Source organism: Musca autumnalis, unplaced genomic scaffold (assembly GCF_047663935.1).
Source record: "Musca autumnalis isolate F117 unplaced genomic scaffold, ASM4766393v1 scaffold_1, whole genome shotgun sequence".
NCBI lineage: Eukaryota > Metazoa > Arthropoda > Insecta > Diptera > Muscidae > Musca > Musca autumnalis.
Window position 1 is genome coordinate 227,250,039 of NW_027411644.1, and position 22,847 is coordinate 227,272,885.

Genomic DNA, 22,847 nt, shown 5'->3' on the forward strand with positions numbered 1-22,847 from the left:
TATTTGTGGCATATTGAAGATTTCAGAAACATTGTCCAAAGTGTTACCACCAGTTGTAGAACCCAAAACACATCACTTTCGTTATGTGTTTCTTTGAAGTAATAGTTTTGGACTCCAAATATGTTTGGACGAAATCCATTCAGACAATTTGGAGTAGTTTCAGGCCTGCCATCCGTCCGCTCCACTAGAGTGACCCAAAAAAAATTTCCATTAGATCCTTATATATTAATTTTTATGGCGACCGGTTAACGTTGACACGTGCCAACCTAGCGATCTTTGTTTCCATAGTAACTTGTATGGGACCAAAGGTACATTTTCACGAAAATTCTCTAAAGGCCACAATTATGGTCCAATTGGTAAAAAAAACTTTACAAGTTCATTGTTATGGCTAAAAAACATTTTTTCTAAAAAAATGAATCATACACAAATTTGTGAAAATGGGGTAAGATTTTTATATATGCTCCAATATGCATATACAATGGTGTGCGAAATAAAGCACTTCCGCAAAGTGTGTTATGGCGGATTTTGCATCTTTATAATGAAATAGTATCCCGTAAATAAAGTTCAATAAATATTAGTCCAATTTGGGGACCGATGTTGAATTGGGCAGGGCAGTGATATGATGGAGCATAAAAAAGGCGTGTAAAATAATAGAGCAATCTAAGTTAAAAAGAATATTTCTTAAGAAAATTATAATTTGACCATTAAAATCTTAGAAGAAAAGTTAGTTATCCTTCCTAGCTTTACTTTCCAGAATAAATTCAGCACCGCTTATTACAATTTAGACTCCGGAAGGGACTGAAACCCCATGCGGGCCCCGGAAAAAAGATAACAACCTATAAGGACCTAGACTATAACTCTGTCTTTACTATAACCCTGTCTTTTCAGCCCCTTCCGGAGTCTAAATTGTAATAAGTGGTGCTGAATTTCATTCATTTCGGTGGGTTATTGTGAACACAACCTTCAAAATACCAAAAATCTATGGGAAGTATATGAAGGCGTGGACCTAATCGACAAATTTAGAGGGAAAAGTTGAATACCCCCAACAAAGACTAAATACCAAATTTGATCCATTCGGTGGAATATTGAGGCCAAGGCTTTCAAAATACGAAAATCGGGAGGTACCGTTCTATGGGGGTTATATTAAGGCATGGACATGTACCGAGAAATGTATGGGGAAAGTTGTATACCCCCAACAAACACTAAATAACAAGGTTCAATCGTTTCGGTGGGTTATTGTGGCCACAACCTTCAAAATACCGAAAATGGGGAGGTACCGGTTCATTGGAGCTATATTAAGGCATGGACCTGTACGGAAAAATTTCATTTCAGCTATTTCGGTGGAATATTGAGGCCAAGGCCTTCGAACTACCGAAAAGCGGAAGGTACCGTTCTATGGGGGCTATATAAAGGCGTGGACATGTATCGAAAAATTTAGGGGGAAGTTGTATACCCCCAACGAAGACTAAATTCAGTCATTTCGGTGGGTTGTTGTGGCCACAATCTTCAAAATACCGAATTAGTCTCAGTCTGATTGCTTTGCTATTCGGTTGTGTGCTATGGATCCTCCGCCAAAAAATCTGTGCACGAAATGTTTCAATGCGCTTAATAACAAATTTATCGCATGTCATTTATGTAGAGCCAGATATCATCTTATCTGTGCCAGAGTTGATGAAAAATATGGTGAACTATTCTTATCGAATCCAAATATCGTTTTTAATTGCAAAGATTGTTTACAAGTAACATCTAATTTAATTTCCCATGTCTCTTCTTTATCTGTTGAAGTGAAAGAGCTTAGAGAGCTTATTAAATCAACAATCTCTGTTCAGTTGCTTGAATTGCAACAACATATTGTGGATAATGGCAAACAAGAGAATCAAAGAAATGTCAATAAAAAAGAACTCATCAAAACAGTGCTCAATCATCAAAAGATAGCGATGCTTTTTTTTGTACCCCAAACAACAAAAAAACCTCAAGCTAATGCCCGTCATTTCTAGCCCTAGGTAACCGGGTAGGTAGCTACCTATTAGTTATCTTTACCTACGCGTTTGGTAATTTCTACGTGCCATTTATCGAGGCGTGTAAACATTGAAAACGTGTGTTAACATTGTTGATTTTCATTCATGATTTCGTAAAAACATTGCCACATATAAGTGTTTTACAATTGTTAACACATTGGCAACGATCAACCAGGCAAAATCCTTGGTGTAAGTAACACGGCCGTTTTCGATCCGGTAACGTTACCTATGGATTGAAATTATGAAATTTTGCTTACACGTTGGATATCTATGAACTCATAGATAACTACGCGTAGAAATTACGGGCATAAGTCTGGTGAACAAAACAGGATAGTTATTATACCTGCTTTGTCGGGTTTTTCTTTGTCGTCAACGCATACTGAAGGAAACAATGCAAATGACGTAGGTGAAGAAATGTTTGATGCTCGTGATGTTGAGAATGACATGTTTGATACTGTCTCTCACCAAACTGACGGATTTACACAAGTGCAGAGACGCACACGTAGAAGGCGCAACGTTGTTTTTGGTTCGAGGTCGGAGCCGACAGAGCTGGAAATCATAAAGTCTAAAAAATGGGTGCATTTGTCATCTTTCAAGCCAACTGTTTCTGGTGAACAAATTATTAATTACACTGTGATACAAAAGTGGACAAAATTTTTTTGCAGGATTTCTGATGCACAAATTCGGTTTTGTGGGAGCCCATAGAAGACGAAAATACCTTTGGTTTCTTTGGGTCACTTCGGGTTTTGATTTTATAACGGTAAATGTAGTGAAAAATGGGCTTTCTTGGATTTTCAAATTTAAACGGACATTACTTCTTTTTTCCACAACCGATTTGCACACACTTTTTTTCATTATAAAGGGGAAAGTAATGCCTTTCGAACAAGCCACAGATGTTTAAAATCGGTTAACAAATGGCTAAGTAATAGTGGTATAAGTGTGACAAAAACGCATTAAAAAACAGTAAAACGTTTTACCTTGTGCTCTAGGCTGCGTAAACGACACCTAACGGTACAATTATTTACTGTTAGCAAGTAGGAAATTTAGTTGGCTTTCCAAAATGGGAAAAGCCAACGAAATCGGTTGAAAAATGAATGCGTTATGGCATTTTTTGTGTTTCAACTTTTTGGTTTTTTTCATATTTTCCTTTATAAAAGATGGGTATCTTAGCATGTATGATTCTAATTGTGATTATCCTGCTTAACAATTACGCACAAGGTTTTATAAAGGAAAATATGAAAAAAAACCAAAAAGTTGAAACACAAAAAATGCCATAACGCATTCATTTTTCAACGGATTTTGTTGGTTTTTCCCATTTTGGAAAGCCAACTAAATTTCCTATATGTTAACTGTGAATAATTGTACTGTTAGGTGCAATTTACGCTGCCTGGAGCACAAGGAAAAACATTTTACTGTTTTTTAATGCGTTTTTGTCACACTTAAACCACTATTAATTAGCCATTTGTTAACCAATTTTAAAAATCTATGGCTTGTTCGAAAGGCATTACTCTCCCCTTTATAATGAAAAACAGTGTGTGCAAATTGGTTGTGGAAAAAAGAAGTAATGTCCGTTTAAAGTTGAAAATTCAAGAAAGCCCATTTTTCACTACATTTACCATTATAAAATGAAAAACCGAAGTGACCCAAAGCAACCAAAGGTATTTTCGTATTCTGTGGACTCCCACAAAACCGAATTTATGCATTAGAACCGCTGCAAATTTTCACTGTAGCACTGTGTTATGTATAAAATAAATCAAAAATTGCTAAAGAACACATGCAATGTTTCATGCTCATAAAGAAAGATGTTGATATAGCTAATTTAAAAAAGTGAACTTTAAATTTGGAATCTCCGCCTGCTTTTATAATAAAATGTTGGATACAAGTCTTTGGCCTATTGACATCAAGTTGCGGCCTTTCGTAAATTTTCAGAAGAATCCAATGCAACAGCAGCAAACATAGTTAATGTCAGTCAAGGGATATCAATATACTATCAAAATGTATCTGGTATGCGCACAAAATCAAAAGATATTTTTGAGTTTTCATCACATGTCGATTATGATGTCATTGTTTTGGTTGAAACGTGGCTAAATGCTAATTTTTTCACTGCTGAATTTTTTGATGTCAATCTATACTCTTTCAAAGGAAAAAAATTAAAAAAGTAAAAAGACAACATTCAGTACAAATTTTCAATTTGATTAATATTGACGATTAGGATATTTGAATATTTTAAACTTTTGACAACTGCTAAAGCTACAAAATGTTACTGAACAAAATTCCTTCAGTAAAAATTGTTAGTTCTCAGTAATAAAAATTTCAAAATAAGTTTCTCAATTCATTCTCTTTTACTGAACATTTGCGTAAAAAAAGAACATTCAGCAATAATTTGTAATAATTATTACAAATTATCGAGTACGCAGACACACTTAATATCAAGCTTTATTTATGTGTTTCGTATATTCCACCTGGTAGTCCAGGAAGTATTTATGATAAACATGTTTTAAATGCCTCGGCATTGGATGGGGATATTCATCAGAAATCTTTTATATGCGTTTTAAGTGGACTCAATTCGATAATAGTAATTTTTTATCTTCTATTAATATAACCAAAGAGCATGAAATTAATCTTATAGACACATTTCTTGGCATGAACTTAGTTCAAATAAATTACATTTTTAATCAATTGCACAGACTTCTTGATCTTGTTTTTATACCCGCAGCATATATGCTAACGAGCGTATATACACTTTCATACGGGCAAAATGCGCCCCATCGAAATAATGGTTTTAGACCCCAATTATGTTTGGACGAAATGTGTTTCAGACAATTTGGAGTCGATTGAGCAATGTCCGTCCGTCTGTCTGTCTGGCTGGCTGGAGCGCACGATAACTCTCGAACGGATTAACCGATTCGGTTCAAATTTTGGCTTTCGTAACATTTTACCCAAACTTAGTTTAAGTTCGAAGATGGGCTATATCGGTCCACTCCTTCCGGTACCTCCCCCACAAAAGTTCGAAAATGTTCGGAATGTTAATTTGTGCGCACCATAACTCTTGAGGGGAGTAACCGGTCCATACTTTGACCATCGTGAAATGTGTAACAGACTTAGATAAGGTTTCAATATGGACTCAATCGGTCCAATCCTTCGGGTAACTCCCAAACAATAGGATAAGTTCAGTTAGGGCCATTTCTCGAATCGCGTTGGTTTTTGTTTTGGCAACTTGTATTCATTGCCCTCCATACGACGGTACAAGTTTCATCAGGGGCAAGTCCATACTTCCTGAGAAAAAAGCTTGAAAGTTGCGAAAACTCCCTATGACACCGTGTGAGGTGGTTGGAGCGCAAGATAACTCTCAAACGGATCTGCCGATTCGGTCCAAAATTTGGCCTTAGTAATATTTTGTCCAAACATAGTTTAAGTTTGAAGATAAGCCATATCGGTCCACTCCTTCAGGTACCTCCCCGACAAAAGTTCAAAAATGTTCGGAAAAATTGTACGTACGGTAACTCTTGAAGGGAGTGGCCGAATTGGTATATACTTAACACATCCTAATATATCTACCAGATTGATTTGATTTTTGTTGAAGCAACTTGCAGTCGCTGCCTCAATTACGATGGTAAAAGTACTTCTTGAGCAAACAACCCGAAGAGTGTAAAAACCCCCTATGGCACCATATGTTGTAGCTGGAGATCCACTTCCATAACGGTCAACGTATTTATTATCTTTTAGTATCTCCTCCGCAAAACTGTTGATCTTTAATCCTAATCAAAATTTTTGTCGGTTCAAACGCCCAAAATTTATAAAACCCCCTAAATACATACGTATTTTGGGAAAAAATGTGTTTCAATATACACAGGCTGAGGGTATATCTCTGTCGGTAAAGCCGACTTATACTTTTTTACTTGTTGTTTCTATTGATTGCAAATATAAACTTGTTGAGCCATTAATTATGATCTCCCCACCTAATGTCCATCATAATCCACTTTCTATAGAAATTGATTCTTTTGAATATCTACAATGTAATTCTCCAAACTTCAATTTTAATAGCCCGTTTCCACGGTACGTCGTTCGTTCTCTATTCGTTGTTCGACCCATAACTACGAATAAATTACTTATTTCCCCACACAAAATTCTATGAACGAACGACGATTTTTCTAAGTTGTCCGATTAGAAATACTCTCTGAACGACGAATAAGTATGTCCCATCCCTAACAAATGAGAGAATTTATCGAAAAATTAATTATTACATGTCTAAATTCAAAATTGAAAAATTTGTTGAAAACACAAACATTTTTAGAAAAAATGAAAAAGAAAAATGAACATTTTATATAGATGTAGAAGGAAGATGGTTGTGTTTCCTTCTTAATTCCACACACATTTCTTGTCCATTAGTTCAAAATCGCGTAAAAAATCAGAAACAAAAAGGAAACAAATAACTGAAAGTCTGTATACACAAATATTGTTTTGACATATCTCTCTTTAATTTTGAAAATAGAAACATATAAAAATATACGGGTTAATTCGTGTACGTCGTTCGACAGGCGAACAACGTAATTGAAACGCTCGTGTGAACATGACATAAAAGCTGTAATTTTGACATGTTCGTTCTTGTGCTTTCATGAAGTGTTAAGTGATTTTTAAAAAAGTGACTGGTCGTGGTAAAAAACACTAGTGCCGAACGAATTAGTTTCCAATTTGTTTGGAACAACATTTTATCTCTGTGACGCATAAGCGTGAATATTGGAAATTTCATTGTGGTTAAGTGTGAACTTTGAGAACCGCATAGTAGTCAGCGGATTGCATATTCTTTCTGGCTGACAGCATAAGAACTGCTGTAAAGGTGGTGGTTGTTTTTAAACAGCACATTATCACCGCAGGCGGGAAAAATCAACCCCGTTAGCACTCCAGTGCCGATGTCCGTAAATTTTGACGCCGGCAAATTTATTTCAACGGAGATTTCTGCTGAATCTGAAGCAAAACTAGCAACTGAGTCAGTGGGTACATCCAACCCAGTGAACACTTCCGAGCCAGTGCCAACATTTTTTGACGGCGGCAAAAATGGAAAAATTTTAAATTCTGCTAACGTTCCGATGGCAGAAAATTATCACCAATTGGACACTACAGCGCCGAGGTCAACCATTTCTGACGGCGGCAAAAATATTGCCATTACCACAATGGCAGAAAATAATCCCCAAATGAAGACTCCAGTGCCGATGGATGATTCCACCGGCTTCATCACCATAGATAGCCGTAGATTAGCTAAAGCCAAAAAGGCTAATCAACCCAAATCGACCAAAAATGCTGCGTTTGATGACGCAACAAGCGATGGTGGCAGTTCAGTTGCCTCCGAAAATCAGCGCAAATCCACCACGAAACGTCGTATGTCTGGTGACAACGAGCATGAACTAAGAAAGATGGAAGCAACAATTCGACAACAATCTGCTACCATCACTCGTTTAGAGAAAGAAAAAGAGAGCTTGGTACGGGAGCTGGCCGCTGTCAAAGAAGCTCTTACGCAACATGGCATTTTGCCTCTTTCAAATGTCCCCTGTACCAGCAAGAAAATTAATTTGACTGCCGAGGTAGCCGAAGTACTCGGTATGGCGTTCGAAGATGAAAATGTCGCACCGCAGGCGACTGAGATGGAGAAGAAGGAAGCTCCTAAACGCTCTTCCACTAAAATAAAGTATGTGCTGAAGGAAACCGCCAATGGAAATAATTCAACAACAACACAAATGGAAACTAATCAACCAACTCCCCCGATGGCTGATACTAAAGTACAAAATGCTGCTTCTACATCAAATTCTCAAGCGTCTCCAAAAAAATCCAATGGTAGGGCTATGCCTGCCATCACCGTGTACGAGGTTGGTGCCTGCGAGATGTCTGGCATCCTTCATCAATACCTAAGACCAGGTGAGTTTTCATTTTCCCTTGTCCGTCCATCCGTTCTATCGTTGAAGACCAAAAACCTCAATAACTTCGAAAAAGTTAAACAAATTTTGACAGAGCGTGGATATAAATTTCACACTCACACACCCAAGGAACTGCGTCCCCACATGTTGGTCATCGAAAACCTCGGCGATGATCATCCTCGGGATTCAGTTTTCAACTTCCTCGAGAAGAAATCGGGTTTGAATGTTGAGATAGTTGGCTTAACCAACATCTCCCCTCGCTTATGGCTCTTACGAGTGACAAAAAAGTCTGACATTTTAGGTTTATATAACCTAAAAATGATTTTGGATTGTAATGTCACTATAAGAAAAGATCACGGTAAGGACATTTTGCAATGTTTTAATTGCCAAAGATTTGGCCATATTGCAACTAATTGCAATATGCCCTCCCGTTGCGTGCGTTGCCTTGATAATCACGCACCGGATGCCTGCACGGTACCTCCCAAGGGTCAACAGATTACGATTGAGTATACTGACCCGGACTCAGGAAAGCTCGTAAATAAGATTGCAAAGCCTCCCGCTTGCACAAATTGTGGCAAAGTCGGCCATCCCGCAGGTGATCGGAACTGTCCATACCGCCTAGCAATTTTGGCACGAAAAGCCAATCAGAAGGCCGAAGCTAAGGCTAAGGCCGATGCGCGCTCTATGCGCCTATCTAACGTTCGCTCCAGTGTCTCATATGCTGCAGCATCTGGTGGTCGTTCCAACCAAGTTCCTCATCCTACTCTTCACCAAATCCCAAATAATTTCCCACACCAAACCCCACATCCCATCCCACCACAAACCCCGGTTAGAAACGCTCGCCGTCCCAATACAAACCCTTCCCAAAATGTAGGTGTTGTCAGCTCAGAAAATATTGTCCAGTTCTTTGGTACGGACTATACTGAGAAATGTGAAAAGGCTAGAGCATTCGGCCCCATCTTTCAACAAATCTTAAACTCCTCAGGTATTGACGCTGCTATGTCTGCCTGGCTACTATTTATTAGTGGCAATGTCCAGTTTTAAAATTATTTTTATCAATGTCAACTCCTTAGTGTCTCAAACTAAGAGACACTATCTTAAATTACTTCTTGATGAGATGGGGCCGGATGTCCTGCTGATAGCAGAGCATAGGCTAAATGCTGATACTACCTTAAGTTTGAATGGATATAACATTTTCATTCAACACAGGGAAATAGGGAATCGTGGTGGTGGCACGGCTGTAGCGATCAGGGAGGGTATACGTTGTGAACGCATACCTTTAGCCTCGGGGAATATAGAGTCGTGTGCGGTGAGGGTGTGGAGACAGGATGGCACATCTGTGGCCTTCGTCTCTCTATACCTTCGCCCACAAGACACACTTCAGGTTCAAGATATGAATCAAATCTTGAACCTATATGACTATGGGGAGGTTCTAATAGGAGCCGACCTAAACGCTAAGCACGACTCGTGGGGTGGTACCTCAAGAAACACCAGCGGTAATGTTCTTAACCGGATGCTACAAGACTGCCCTGATTTTGTAGCGATAGGTTCGGATATACCCACCAGGCCGAATGAGACCACAGGCTCATTCCTTGACATTTTCCTCCGTACGCCAGGTCTCCCTCTGGTTGGCGGAGGAAATACCTCAACGGCATTTGATTTTGAATCAGACCACAGGGCCATTCAAATTCAAATATTTATGGGTAACGTGGCGACTCAAGATAGGGAAACATACCTCAATTTTGATCGTATGAATATTAGATGCTTTAAGCGTATAATAAAAGACGGTCTGGAGGTATGTACATTGCCCACTGATCAAAATGTCTCTGTTTCAGATGTGGACAGATGTGTTGATGACTTAAAGGAAGTTTTCCAACAGGCCATCAATGCTTCTGTTCCGAAACAGAGAACTAGAGATCAGACTCTTGGTGAACTTCCGCCAAGAATATTAAGGTTCATTCGGGAGCGCCGCAGATTATGTCGGACCCTAAGAAGATCTGGAAACCCGGACAGATATCCTGCACTCCGTGCGGATATAAGAAACCTGGACCACATCATTGATGATTCCATCCGCATTTTTGAGCGAGACAGAATGAAAAGTTACCTTGGCCGTATAAGGGTTGACGGCAAAACATTTGGCAAGGTGAAAAGGGCAGCAGGACTTGCCAAAAATGACCCAATAAGTCAGATTGTTGATGCTGCTGGAAACATTCTGACTGAGGATAGGGACAAGGCCGAAGCCATTGCAGATTTTGTGCAGGGAGGCTCGATTACTGATGGTGGGCCGATCGACAGCTCCTCAGGAGGTCCGGTTAACCGGGTCCCTGGGGAGTTTGATTCTTTCCGCAGCACTATTAATAGGGCTGCGGAGGGAGTCGACGATCGGTCGCCGATGGTGACGTTTTCCGGAGCATTTTCTGCAAATGGTTCTAATATTGATAATGTCTCGCGCTGGAATGAGGGTGGATTCCTGCATATCGGTGATGTGGGCCGGGCGCTTGCCCGGAGACCAGCGCGTAAATCGTCAGGGCTAGACCGAATACCCGACGTAGCGTTAAAAAAGGCAGGTGAAGTATTGCTAGGTTTCCTTACAATACTTTTCAACCACTGCCTTAATCTGGGCTACTTCCCCAAGGCCTGGAAAGAGGCAATGTTGGTCCCAATATTTAAAAGGGGATCTCCCCAGAATCAATGTAGCAGCTACAGGCCTATTTCCCTCTTGTCTGCTTTTGGAAAACTCTATGAATCCTTCATTCTAGATAGGATTAAAAAAATCGTAGAAGACAAGAGGGTTCTAAAAGACAACCAATTTGGTTTCAGGGCTGAACTCTCAACGGTCCACGCCCTTACAGCCTTCTCTAATTACGTTACATTGGGTCTCAACAATAGGCATGACACTATTGCTGTGGGACTAGATTTTTCAAAAGCCTTTGACTCTGTCTGGCATAGGGGTCTGCTCTTCAAGCTGCAACAGTTTGGATTTGATTTCCAAACTCGCAGACTCGTGGGCAGTTTTCTGTCTGACAGGAGCTTCAGGGTGAAAATCGGTGAACGGCTCTCTAGTCGTAGGCCTATTTTGTCAGGTGTGCCCCAGGGTTCTCTATTGGGTCCGATGTTGTACAACATCTTCGTCAGCGACATGCCAGCTCCTCCACAGGAGGGGTTGGTGTTGTCATATGCTGACGATGTGCTTGTGGCGATGTCGGGCCCTAGGGTCCGAGCAATAGAGGCGCAATTAAATGACTACCTTGCCCTATTAGATAGGTATTTTACCTTATGGTGTCTAAGGTTAAACGGTGAGAAATGTACGGCAATTCTGATAAAGGGGAAAAATCAGTACATATTGCCAAATTTCTGGTACTACAGGCCAATCATACAGATTGACCTTAATATAGTTGAAATAAAGGACAGAATGAAGTACCTAGGTGTCATTTTTAATCAAAAATTTGACTTTAAAATGCACGTGGACTTCATCCTGTCCAGATCCAAAATGATCTTCTTCAGCTACAATAATTTGCTGAAGATGCGATGAGACCTATCATCTCCTATGCCTTTCCAGTCTGGTTTGACATCTCGTCACATCAGATGGAGAGGCTTATGAGATGGGAACGCAAGGTTCTGGCCTCCTGTCTGGGTATTAGGAGGTTGGTATTTGGATCTGATGGATCTGTTACACGAGTGTCTAACAGAGTCATCTATGAAAACTTTGATGGCGAAAGAATCGACAGGGTTCTGATAGATGGAGCCCTGGCATTCTTAAATCGTTCGGATGGTATGGACAATGGGATTGTTGAAAACGCCTTAAGGTGCAACCTTAATTTAGAAGAACTAAATGCATGCAGGCACCTTCCTCCTGGTGCATTAATTTGTCTGCTTAATGAAGGCTTGTTGTTCGTGGATGGAGAGCTTCGGTTTTACCATCGGCGGTACAACAGTCTTAACGTTGATAATATTGTGTATAACAATGCCCAATAAACACATAATGTAAATATTGTATATAGTAATTTTAGTTTCGTAGTAGTTAAGTTTTTAGTTGTTAAGTTTGAATTATTAATTTGTAGTTTTAAGTTATAACTCGCCCTTTTTTAACTTGGATTTTTTTGGGGCATTTATTTTTAAACTGTTTTTGGTAATAGTGGCTAGTGGTAAACCCACAGCATATATATGTTCTCAAGTGGTAGATAGCGAAGTAGCTCGTGTTAATTTTATATAATCACAGATCGCCATTTCTGTTAAGTATGTACAAAATCTTCCAAATAAATGTGGCCTTTGGCAAAAATTGAAAAATTGAAATTTTGACATGTTAAACACTATATTAGATTCTCTTAATTGGGACTCATTATTCGCTGATTATCCTTTGGAACAGTGCTATAATATCTTTTTAAATACAACATTGAATACTCTTTCTCAATACGTGCCTTTAATGGAATGTAAGAAGTACAGACAGCCGTAGTACAACAAAAATCTTAAGAAATTGAAAAATCTCCGAAACAAATTTCAAAAAGAGATAGGGATATGTTTGCTCACTATCAGCGTGAATTTAAATTCCTGAACAATTTTCTTTATAAGCAATTCCTTCTTAATAAGGAAAATGAAATCAAATCAAATCCTAAATCATTCTGGTCTTTTATAAAGTCAAAACTTCAATATACTGATATTCCAGCGAATGTTAACTTCAACGGAAAAACTTCACAGTCGGGTGTAGAAACAGTGAACTTTTTTGCAGAATTGTTTAAATCCAACTTTGAGCCTCCTTCGTCAAATTATGATGAAGGTCATATAATCGAACCTAATATTAACTTAGGTTGCATGCATATTTACAAAGATGAGGTCCTTGATGCAATAAATGAAATAAAGTGCAGTTTTAAATCTGATTCTGAAGGTTTATGTTCTTATTTTTTAAAAATTGTTCTAATAGTATTAGCTATGCTATTACTCATATCTTTAATCTTTCGCTTAAAGATGGTTTATTTTTAGCATGTTGGAAACATCACTAATAACACCAGTTTTCAAAGATGGTGAAAAAAGTGATGTCACTTGCTATAGGCCAATATCAAAATTGCCTTGCATTTCTAAAGTTTTTGAGCATATTATTTACAAAAAAATATTTTTCTCAACTAAAGCTATTATTACGCCTAATCAGCATGGTTTTTACTCTGGTAGATCTACAGTTACTAAGCTTACAGTGTTCAGTAAGTATATTGTATTTCTTCACTGGAGCAAAGTAGTCAATTGGATACAATATACACGGATTTTTCAAAAGCTTTTGATAAAGTGCCGCATTCTATATTAATATCTAAATTAAAATGTTTAGGGTTTCACTCGACATTCCTACGTTGGGTTTCATCATATTTATCCGGCAGAAATTTTAGAGTTGATGTTGGTGGATTTATATCTAATCCTTATCTACAACCATCAGGACTTATATAATCTTGTTTTATGGTGCCGGAATAATAAATTATCGCTTAATATTACAAAATGCTTCCACATTTCCTTTCATAAAATTAGTCATCCTATTCAGTGTAAGTTTACATTGGGTAATTATACTTTGACAACAGTTACATCAATTCGAGATCTGGGTGTTGTCTTTGATTCGTACATGTCTTTCCAACCTCATATAGACTATATTCTGCCGAAGGCCTATAGAATGTTGGCCCTTTTTAAAGGAAATTGCTATAACTTTTTAGATCCATATACTCTAAAAGTTATTTATACATCTTATGTTAGATCTAAAGTTAAATACGCCTCTATTATATGGGATCCACTGTTTAAAACTCAAATATCTCGAATTGAAAGATTACAACGTGTTTTTATCAAATTTGCTCTAAGAACATTTACGTTTAATGATCATGAAGCATATGCATCAAAATGTTTACTGCTGGGCTTGCAAACGTTGGAGCAGCGACGGAACTTGCATTCTGCTCTTTTTGTTTTTGATATAATTAACAACGCTATTGATTGGCCTGATTTGTTGTCGATAATACCGCTATATGTACCTCCTATGCAAATGAGATACATCAATGTATTTAATGTTCCACTTCATCGCGTTAACTATGCTCTTCTCAGTCCACTGACAAGAGCTTTTTGTTATATTAATGCTATTGGCATAAATTTTCAAAAGAAATATAAACAATATATAGAGTTTAGCATTTCAAAAGAATGTTTCAAATTGTATTTTGCAACAAAATTTGATTAAATTTATTTCTCTACTAAATTTTAATTAAAAATTTATATAACACTTAGTATATTCAGACATAGTCTGTAAGGAATACTTTTATAATATTCTTAAGACTGAAATATATAAATAACTAAGAATATCGGAAGGTATCGTTCTATGGGGGCTATGTGAAGGCATGGACCTATACCGACAAATTTCTGGGAGAGAGTTTTCATACCCCCAACAAAGACTAAATAACAAATTTCAGCCATTTCGGTGGAATATTGAGGCCACAACCTTAAAAATACCGGAATTAGGGAGGTACGTTCTATGGAGGCTATGTGAAGGCGTGGTCCTTTACCGACAAATTTCATATGGAACGTGAAATTTGTTTTGACTCTGGTGGGGTAGTCATCATTAATTGGACAGTATTCCGTATAAGCTAGTTGATCTACAATGTAGTTGCCAAGCGAGTCATTCGACAATTGCGAGAACCATAATTCACAACAAAATGGTTAGAATGGAAGGTTGATAGCCTGGCCCAAGGCTGTTTATGGGCGAAATGTATAAATTTATGATTTCAAGTTTAGCACCTACAGTCCGTGATGTTACATACATATTGGTCTATGAGAAACCCTAGACCACCACCGTGAATTCTCTCGCTCTCTCTCTCTTTATCCTTCCTAACAATGACATAGTTCCAATAGCTGGCTAACCTGCACTCTGACGTAAGCTTTGTCTCCTGTATTGCTGCAATGAGGATTTTATTTCTGTAATTTCCAAAATCTATTCCGGAGCCCATTACAGTTAACTTGCAGGATCTGCAAAGGATTGCGGTGAATGCTGTAGCGTGGGTGTATGTTGAGTTCAGGTTGATTGCTGATGTGTGTGTATTGTATGACTGAATGAGGAATGAATTGGGGATTGTTGGGTTTATGGGATGTGTTGTAGGACTATTGGGTGTTGAGATAGCAGGGATGATGTTGTTGATATTGTGTCGTGATGGGCTATTGCTTTGAGGTATTGAGTTAATTGGAGACGGTGCTGGTGTGTTAGCAGATGTTGCTGTAGATTGTGTTGATTGGGTCTGTCAGTGGAATAATTCGGCCCACTGCTTGTGATACTTACTCCAAAAAAGCCTTAAGGCTTACGCAGGATTTTTTTAAAATTTATTTTGTCACCTACCAAAATGCCTTTTACCTTCTATTATGGCGATTTTATTATTGACCTTTTTTGTACAGACATAGCCAACCGTCGGCAATGATTTTTTTATACCCTACACAACTATGTGGGGAGGATATTATAAGTTGGTTTTGGTCAAAAAGTTGGTAATATATACCAAAATGATTGCCACGACGTCGATCTGGCTATGTGTTTCCGTCCGTCCTTCTGTCCATCTAAATCTTGTAATCACGCTACAGGTCGCAATTTTGATCGGATCGTCACCAAATTATGGGTGTTGATGGGGGTCCCGGTGGGGAAGAAACCTATTGATTTTGGTGATGGTCGGATAATATTTATTCAGCTTTTGTAAGGGGTATACCAAATGCAAACCCTGACTATGAAAGTAGAAAATATCACCTTTCTAACGATGTAGGTTGTCGTAGGTGGTCAAATAATGAAGATATCACAATAGTCGCAAATAAAACCCAAATTTTCATTTTGCGATTTCAATTATAATGACGAATATCACAGCTGTGGTTGGGGACTTTCCAAAGACAAAGCCTGACTATGAACGTAGAAAATCCAATCTTCACAATGATGCAAAGTAGGTTGGCGTAGGTGTCCAAATAACGGAGATATAACGACTATTAGTTAATACATCCCATTTTTCCATTTTTTTGATATCATGCTACAGGTCGCAATTTTTATAGGATCGTCACGAAATGTTGGTGGGGGACCCGGATGGGAAGAAGGCTACTGATTTTGGTGATGGGCGGATAATAATCAGGGGTCGGAATGGGCAAACAACGTATTTGGAAGAAAAAGTCAACGTTTTATTCCAAAGCAAATATCTCAGCGTCTATAAGGGGTGTACCTATTGATTTTGGTGATGATCGGATAATGTTCAGAGATAATGTTCCTATGCGAATATCTCCGCTTTTAGTAAGAGTATTCCAACAGGAAAGCCCATCAATGGAAGGAGAAAAGTTCTCTGTTACAATTTTCAGGGCTCGGAATGGGTAAAGAACTTATGTGGAGAAAATTCAAAGTTTTATTCATATGCGAATATCTCCAAAGAAGAAAAGTTCTCCTTTACACTGATGCAAACTAGGTTGGCGTAGGTGGTCAAAATATGGAGATATCGCAAAAGTCGGTAATTTTTCAATTTTGATCACAATTTTGATAGAACCGTCACGAAATTTTGGGAGTTGATGCGAGTGCCACAGAGGACGAAGCCTATTATTGGTGATGGTCGGATAATATTCAGGGGATGGACAAAAATTCATGTGGAGAAAAATTCAAAGTTTTATTCTCTTGCGAATATCTCGGCTTCTAGTAGGGTATTCCAACGGCAAAGCCTATCAATGTAAGAAGAAAATATTGCCTTTACAGTGATGCAAAGTAGTCTGGCAAAGGTGGTCAAACAAGGAAGATATTACAATAGTCCGTAATGCATCCAATTTACCATTTTTTTTTGTAATTGCGCTACATGTCGCAATTTTTATCGGATCGTCACGAAAGTTTGGTGGCCTAAGGGGGTCCCAGAGAGGAAGAAGCATATTGAATTTGGTGATAGTCGGATAATATTCCCTAAAGTAAATGTTTAGCAGTGAAGAGCTTATGCACAGGAGTAGTGATGTAGGGTATCACATAGTCGGCCCCGTCCCGACTATAACATTTGCTCACTTGTTTGCTCATTAAAATAATTTTTCTTATCTTAAAGTTCACATCTTTAAGTGCTTTCAGAATTTATGCCACTATCTGGGGAGATTATTCTAAGCTGGCTTATGTCAAAAGTTTGTAACACATCAAAATTATGGTCATATGCATGTGAATGTATCGAGGAGCAGTGTACGTCTTGTTATGTGTATCTTTCCGTCAAACTGTTTATCTAATTTGTAATCTTTTACAGGACGCAATTTTAATCGCATCGCTACGATTTTTTTGGACGTGAAGGTCGAAATGGACATTCCATTAAAATTTAATGTCAATTAATATTGTTACTAAAAGTGGTCAAATTCCAAAGATGTAAAAGAAGAGACCTTGCTATCCCAATTTACAATTTGCGAGAATATACATATATGGGAGCTATATCCAAATCTGAACCGATTTTGATATAATTTGGCACACTTATTTCTAGACCGAGTTCAGTCACACATTCCACATTCCATCGAAATCAAACATATACAGCGTGTTTGGTGCAGCAAATACCTGGAATCGGGCGAAAATATATATGGGAGCTATATCCAAATCTGAACCGATTTCGATATAATTTGGCATACTTATTTCTGGATCCAATTTAGTCACACATACCAAATGTCATCAAAATCGGACCTATATAGCGTGTTTGGTGCAGCAACTACGTCAAATCGGGCGAAAATATATATGGGAGCTATATCCAAATCTGAAGCGATTTCAATATAATTTAGCACACTTATTTCTAGACCGAGTTCAGTCACACATTCCCAAATGCATCAAAATCGGAAGTATATAGCGTGTTTGGTGCCGCAAATACGTCAAATCGGCCGAAAAAATATATGGGAGCTATATCCAAATCTGAACCGATTTCGATGTAATTTGGCACATTTATTTTTAGACCGAATTCAGTCACACATAATAAATTTCATCAAAATCGGACCAATATAGCGTGTTTGGTGCGGCAAATACGTCAAATCGGCCGAAAATATATGTATATGAGAGCTATATCCAAATCTGAACCGATTTTAACCAAAAGCAACAGCGTTCTTGCTATGGATAAAAAAAATTATATTCCCCAATTTTCAGCTGAATCGGACAAAAAATGCAACTTGTACTTTGCGAACAAAAATACATGGACAGACGGACGGACGGACATTCATAAATCGACTCAGAAAGTGATTATATGTATATCCCCAATAGGAACTATGGGTCAATTTCGTTTCCTTTTGTTTGTATAGTACATACAAATGCACAAAGACATAATACCCCTTACCACAGTGTGGTGTAGGGTATAAATATGAGAGAGAAAATCAGAAAAATATTTTTATAAGCTCATATAAACAATACAAATACTGTACTGTACTGTTATCAGTCTATGGTTCAATAGGTTAAAAAATAGGGCCACATCTATTGTTTAATACAAAAACTAAATCAAAAATTGCAAAACAAAATATTTCTCTAGGACAACACCCGCAACAAATTCTATAAACATTGACAAAAACCATCAAAGCGTACAAACATTCCAACGGCGATTCAATTACGTTGAAAAACGATATGAACAGGCGACATCTACATGTGAATTTTAGTAGTATATATGCCACAATGCATTGCCAACTTGCCTTAATAAAATTGAAAACATAGAATTCGATGTTATAACGAATGTGAGGTTCTAAAACACACTTAAGTAATAAATTGCAACACCCTGTTTTTATTTATTTTGTTTACTACATATTTTGAAATAATGATGTTTTTAGAAAATTAATTGGATTTTTACAGAAACTAGTTTTTTATATTTTCTCATGATTAATTTAATAACAGGGTGAATAATAACTAGTATTTCCAATTTCAGACAATCACTCAAGAAGGAATAGTTTTTATGCTTTACACCAGAGGTAAGAATTGTGTGTAATTTCATCCAATCGTAAAAACTGTAAAAATAACCAAACACATTTTTTATACGGCTTATCTTATGAAACAATTCGTAATAATTATGTCATTCCAATAGGTTCAAAAATGTTTACATTATTTAAAAAAATAAAAAAGAACGGAGTTAAGTTCGACCGGACCGAACATTTTATACCCTCCACCACAAAACGTATTAAAGTGAAAGTACTGAGCACTTGCTCTTATTCCTTGCAGAAGCAGAATTAACTGATAATACTCCCTTTAAAAGAGCTTATATGGGGCGTCATCGTTGTTCTTTCCAAAATATGGACCAATATTTACAATTTTTCGAATGGAGCTTTTATATGCTCTGGCATCATACAATATTAAATTACACCAATCTCGGTTCCAAAGTTTGACAAAAAACACTCGAAATATATAAAATTGGGAAATACTGGCTAGACTAAACTCCGGTTATGCAGTATCGGCCAAAACTAAAGCACCCCTTCAGTACATCTTATACCCTCCACCATAATGTGGAGGGTACAATTAAATTTGTTATTCCATTTGTAACACATCGAAATATTCATCGGAGACCCTATAAAGTATACGAGCATATATTCTTGATCAGGGTAAAATTCTAAGTCGATATAATCATGTCCGTCTGTCCGTTCGTCCGTCTGTTGAAATCAATATACAGCTCGCAATTTTCAAGATAGAGCTTTGTAATTTGGTATAGAAGTTTATATTACTCCTAGGATGTTTGGTATTGCCAATGCGCTAGAACGGTACCTCCCGATTTTCGATATTTTGAAGGTTTTAGCCTCATTATCACTCGGAAATGGCTGAAATTGGGTTCTTAGTCTTCGTTGGGGTGCAAAACTTTCCCCCAGAACTTTGTCGGTATAGGTCCACGCCTTCATATAGCCCCCATAGAACAGTACTTCCCGATTTCCGGTATTTTGAAGGTTGTGGCCTCAATATTCCACCGAAATGGCTGAAATTTGGTATTTGGTCTTCATTTGGGGCATACAACTTTTCATATGAAATTTGTTGGTATAGAACCACGCCTTCACATAGCCCCATAGAACGGTACCTCCCGATTTTCGGTATTATGAAGGTTGTGGCCTCAATATCCCTCCGAAATGGGTAACATTTGTTACTTAGTATTCGTTGGAGGTGTAAAACTTTCCCCCAGAAATTCGTCGGTGTAGGTCCACGCCGTCATATAGCTCCCATAGAACGGTACCTCCGGATTTCCGGTATTTTGAAGGTTCTGGCTTCAATATTTCACCAAAATGGCTGAAATTTGGTATTTGGTCTTCATTTGGGGTATAAAACTTTCCATATGATATTTGTCGGTATAGATCCACACCTTCGTATATCCCCCATAAAACGGTACCTCCCGATTTTCGGTGTTTTGAAGATTGTGGCCACAATATTCCCACGAAATGGCTAACATTTGATATTTAGTCTTCGTTGGTGGTATAAAACAATCCTCCAATTTGTTGGTATAGATCCACGCCTCGTTGTTGACTTCAATATCCCACCGAAAGACAGAAAATTTTTTTTTTTGTCTTCCATGGGGTTATAAATATTCCAGAAGAGAATTAAGCAGCATAGAGAAGCGTACGTCTTAATTTTCAGTATTTTGAAGGTTCTAGCCACATTATCTTACCGAAATATCGGAAATTTGGTATTTCCGCCAGAAATTTGTAGGTATAGATTTTGATAAATCCCCTTATAGAATGTACCCCCCGAATTTCAGTATTTTGAAGGTTAGTCACATTGTTTTTCCGTTCCATTTTACTGTTCCATTTTGCTTCAATATATCTCGGGAAAAATGTGAATAAGATCTGTATCTGTACTAAAAGATGGACCTATACTGTGCGATTTTTTGTAAGGGAAGTTTTGTCCTTTAGCGAAGACTAAATACCTAATATTAGTTATAATAAACATTTAAAATACCGAAAATCGGGAGGTAACGTTCTATGGAAACTGTATGAAGACGTGGGCCTATACCGAAAAATTTAAGGTGGAAAGTTTTATATCACAACCAAATTTCAACCATTTCCGTGGATATTGGAGCCAAATACCTATACCGACAAATTTAAGGTGGGAAGTTTTGTACCCGCAACGACGACCAAAATACCAAATTTAAGCTATTTCCGCTACCTTAAAAATACCGAAAGTCGGGAGGTACCATTTCATGAGGGCTATACTAATACGTAAGGTGATATTGCCCATATTCGAACTTGACCTGCCTATGGCACTACATTCGGGTGAAAATATAGCGATCTAGTTCAATTAGTACGGACGCTAGAGTGAGAACAGCACACCGGCATGGCTATACCGACTCACAATTTTATACCGATCAACAATGCATATATTTGATATGGTCGGAAATGATTATTTCCATGCGTTACAAACGGAAAAACAAACTTTATATACTCCCTATGCTAGGGGAAAGGGTTCACAAAACGCGAAATTCAGGATCGCCATACCTATTACCGACATCCACAATACCTAAAATCGGGCGGTAGTGCTCTATGGGGCAATATCAAAACATGGACCTTTATCAACAAGTCTCTGAAGAAATACTTGGTAAGGAATAAATATTGAGCTACTTTGGTTGAATAATATGACCTAAAACTTTGAAAATACAAAAAATGGGCCGGTACCGTTTTTAGGGGCTACATCAAAACTTCCAAATATGCAGACAATTCTCTGTAGGTGGAATGTATAAATAAACTTGATATCTATAATAACTTTCCAGGAATTACTATTTCTTTCTTCACAAAATTTACCAAACAACAAGTAATGTACCCTCAGTCTGTGACATAATGAAATGAAGCAAACACAGTATAGGTTGTTTTTCCAAAACATAATTGTTATACTGAGTACTGCAAGAATTATCCAAAATCAAATCTAAAATGTATCCGCGAACAGATATCAACCTGTTTTTTAAGGTACCGTAAAAGTGGATCGATATAGTCCATCTTTGAATTTGATATAAGTTTACAAAAACATTTACGATGTGCAAAGATTGGACCAAATCCAGGACTCTGTTTAAGAGCCATTTTAGCTGGTGGCCGTAGGGTCTTTACAGCTTTGGGGTGATTTTCTCCGTCAGTATGGACTTGCAAAAATTATACTGTTGTAATATGTGAGGTGAGGACTACCTGCTGTAAAAAATTCAAAAGTATCCTAGACATGTCAATAAACTGCACATTTGCGAAATTTTTTTAAATTTTGTGTGATAGGTACCCGTTATAGTTCATATTTTAACACGATGTAATAAAATAAATATAACGATGCACAACAGTTGATCCAATGTCAATTACTCCTTTCTAAAGTTATCATTGTGGATTTTTTAGAGCTTTTGGACCATTATGTCAGGAAGCATGGACTTGCCACAGAAATCAATATCACTGTAACAGGACCAAAAGAAGTATTTTCGGAGGAAAACAATTGCAAACGATTCTCGAAAAAACCCTTTGTTTATGGGATATGCAGATATAATTGTTGTTTGTGGAGATGAGCAAGTGATACAAACCCGAGTTTAGGCGAAAAATAAAACACAAAGGCTTTTAGTTTGTATAATATAATGGTGTGAGGGTGATTTATTAAGGCGAAAAGTCGGTGTTGGTGACTTTACCTGGTGTGGGTGAGACTTGTTACAATTCGCGAGTAAAGCAAAGAAGTACGTTCGTGTTGGTGAATGGATAACTGATAAGTTATTTGTGTATAAACAACCGAAAGTGAATCAAGGCTGAGGCGATCACTGCTTATTGCAAAGATCTCACTATGATCCGGACTGAGCGAACATAGTTCCAAGGAGAAATTGCAGGGAAATACCACTACCAAGAGAGTACTCTCAACGATCCGCGCTAAGCGAACATAGTCTCCGAGAAGATTTGTAGGGCAATGATTAGAAATATCACCCTACGGTCCGTCGTAAGTAAACATAGTTTCTCAGAGGATTTGTAGAGAAAACCTAAGGGAGGGAGATCTCTC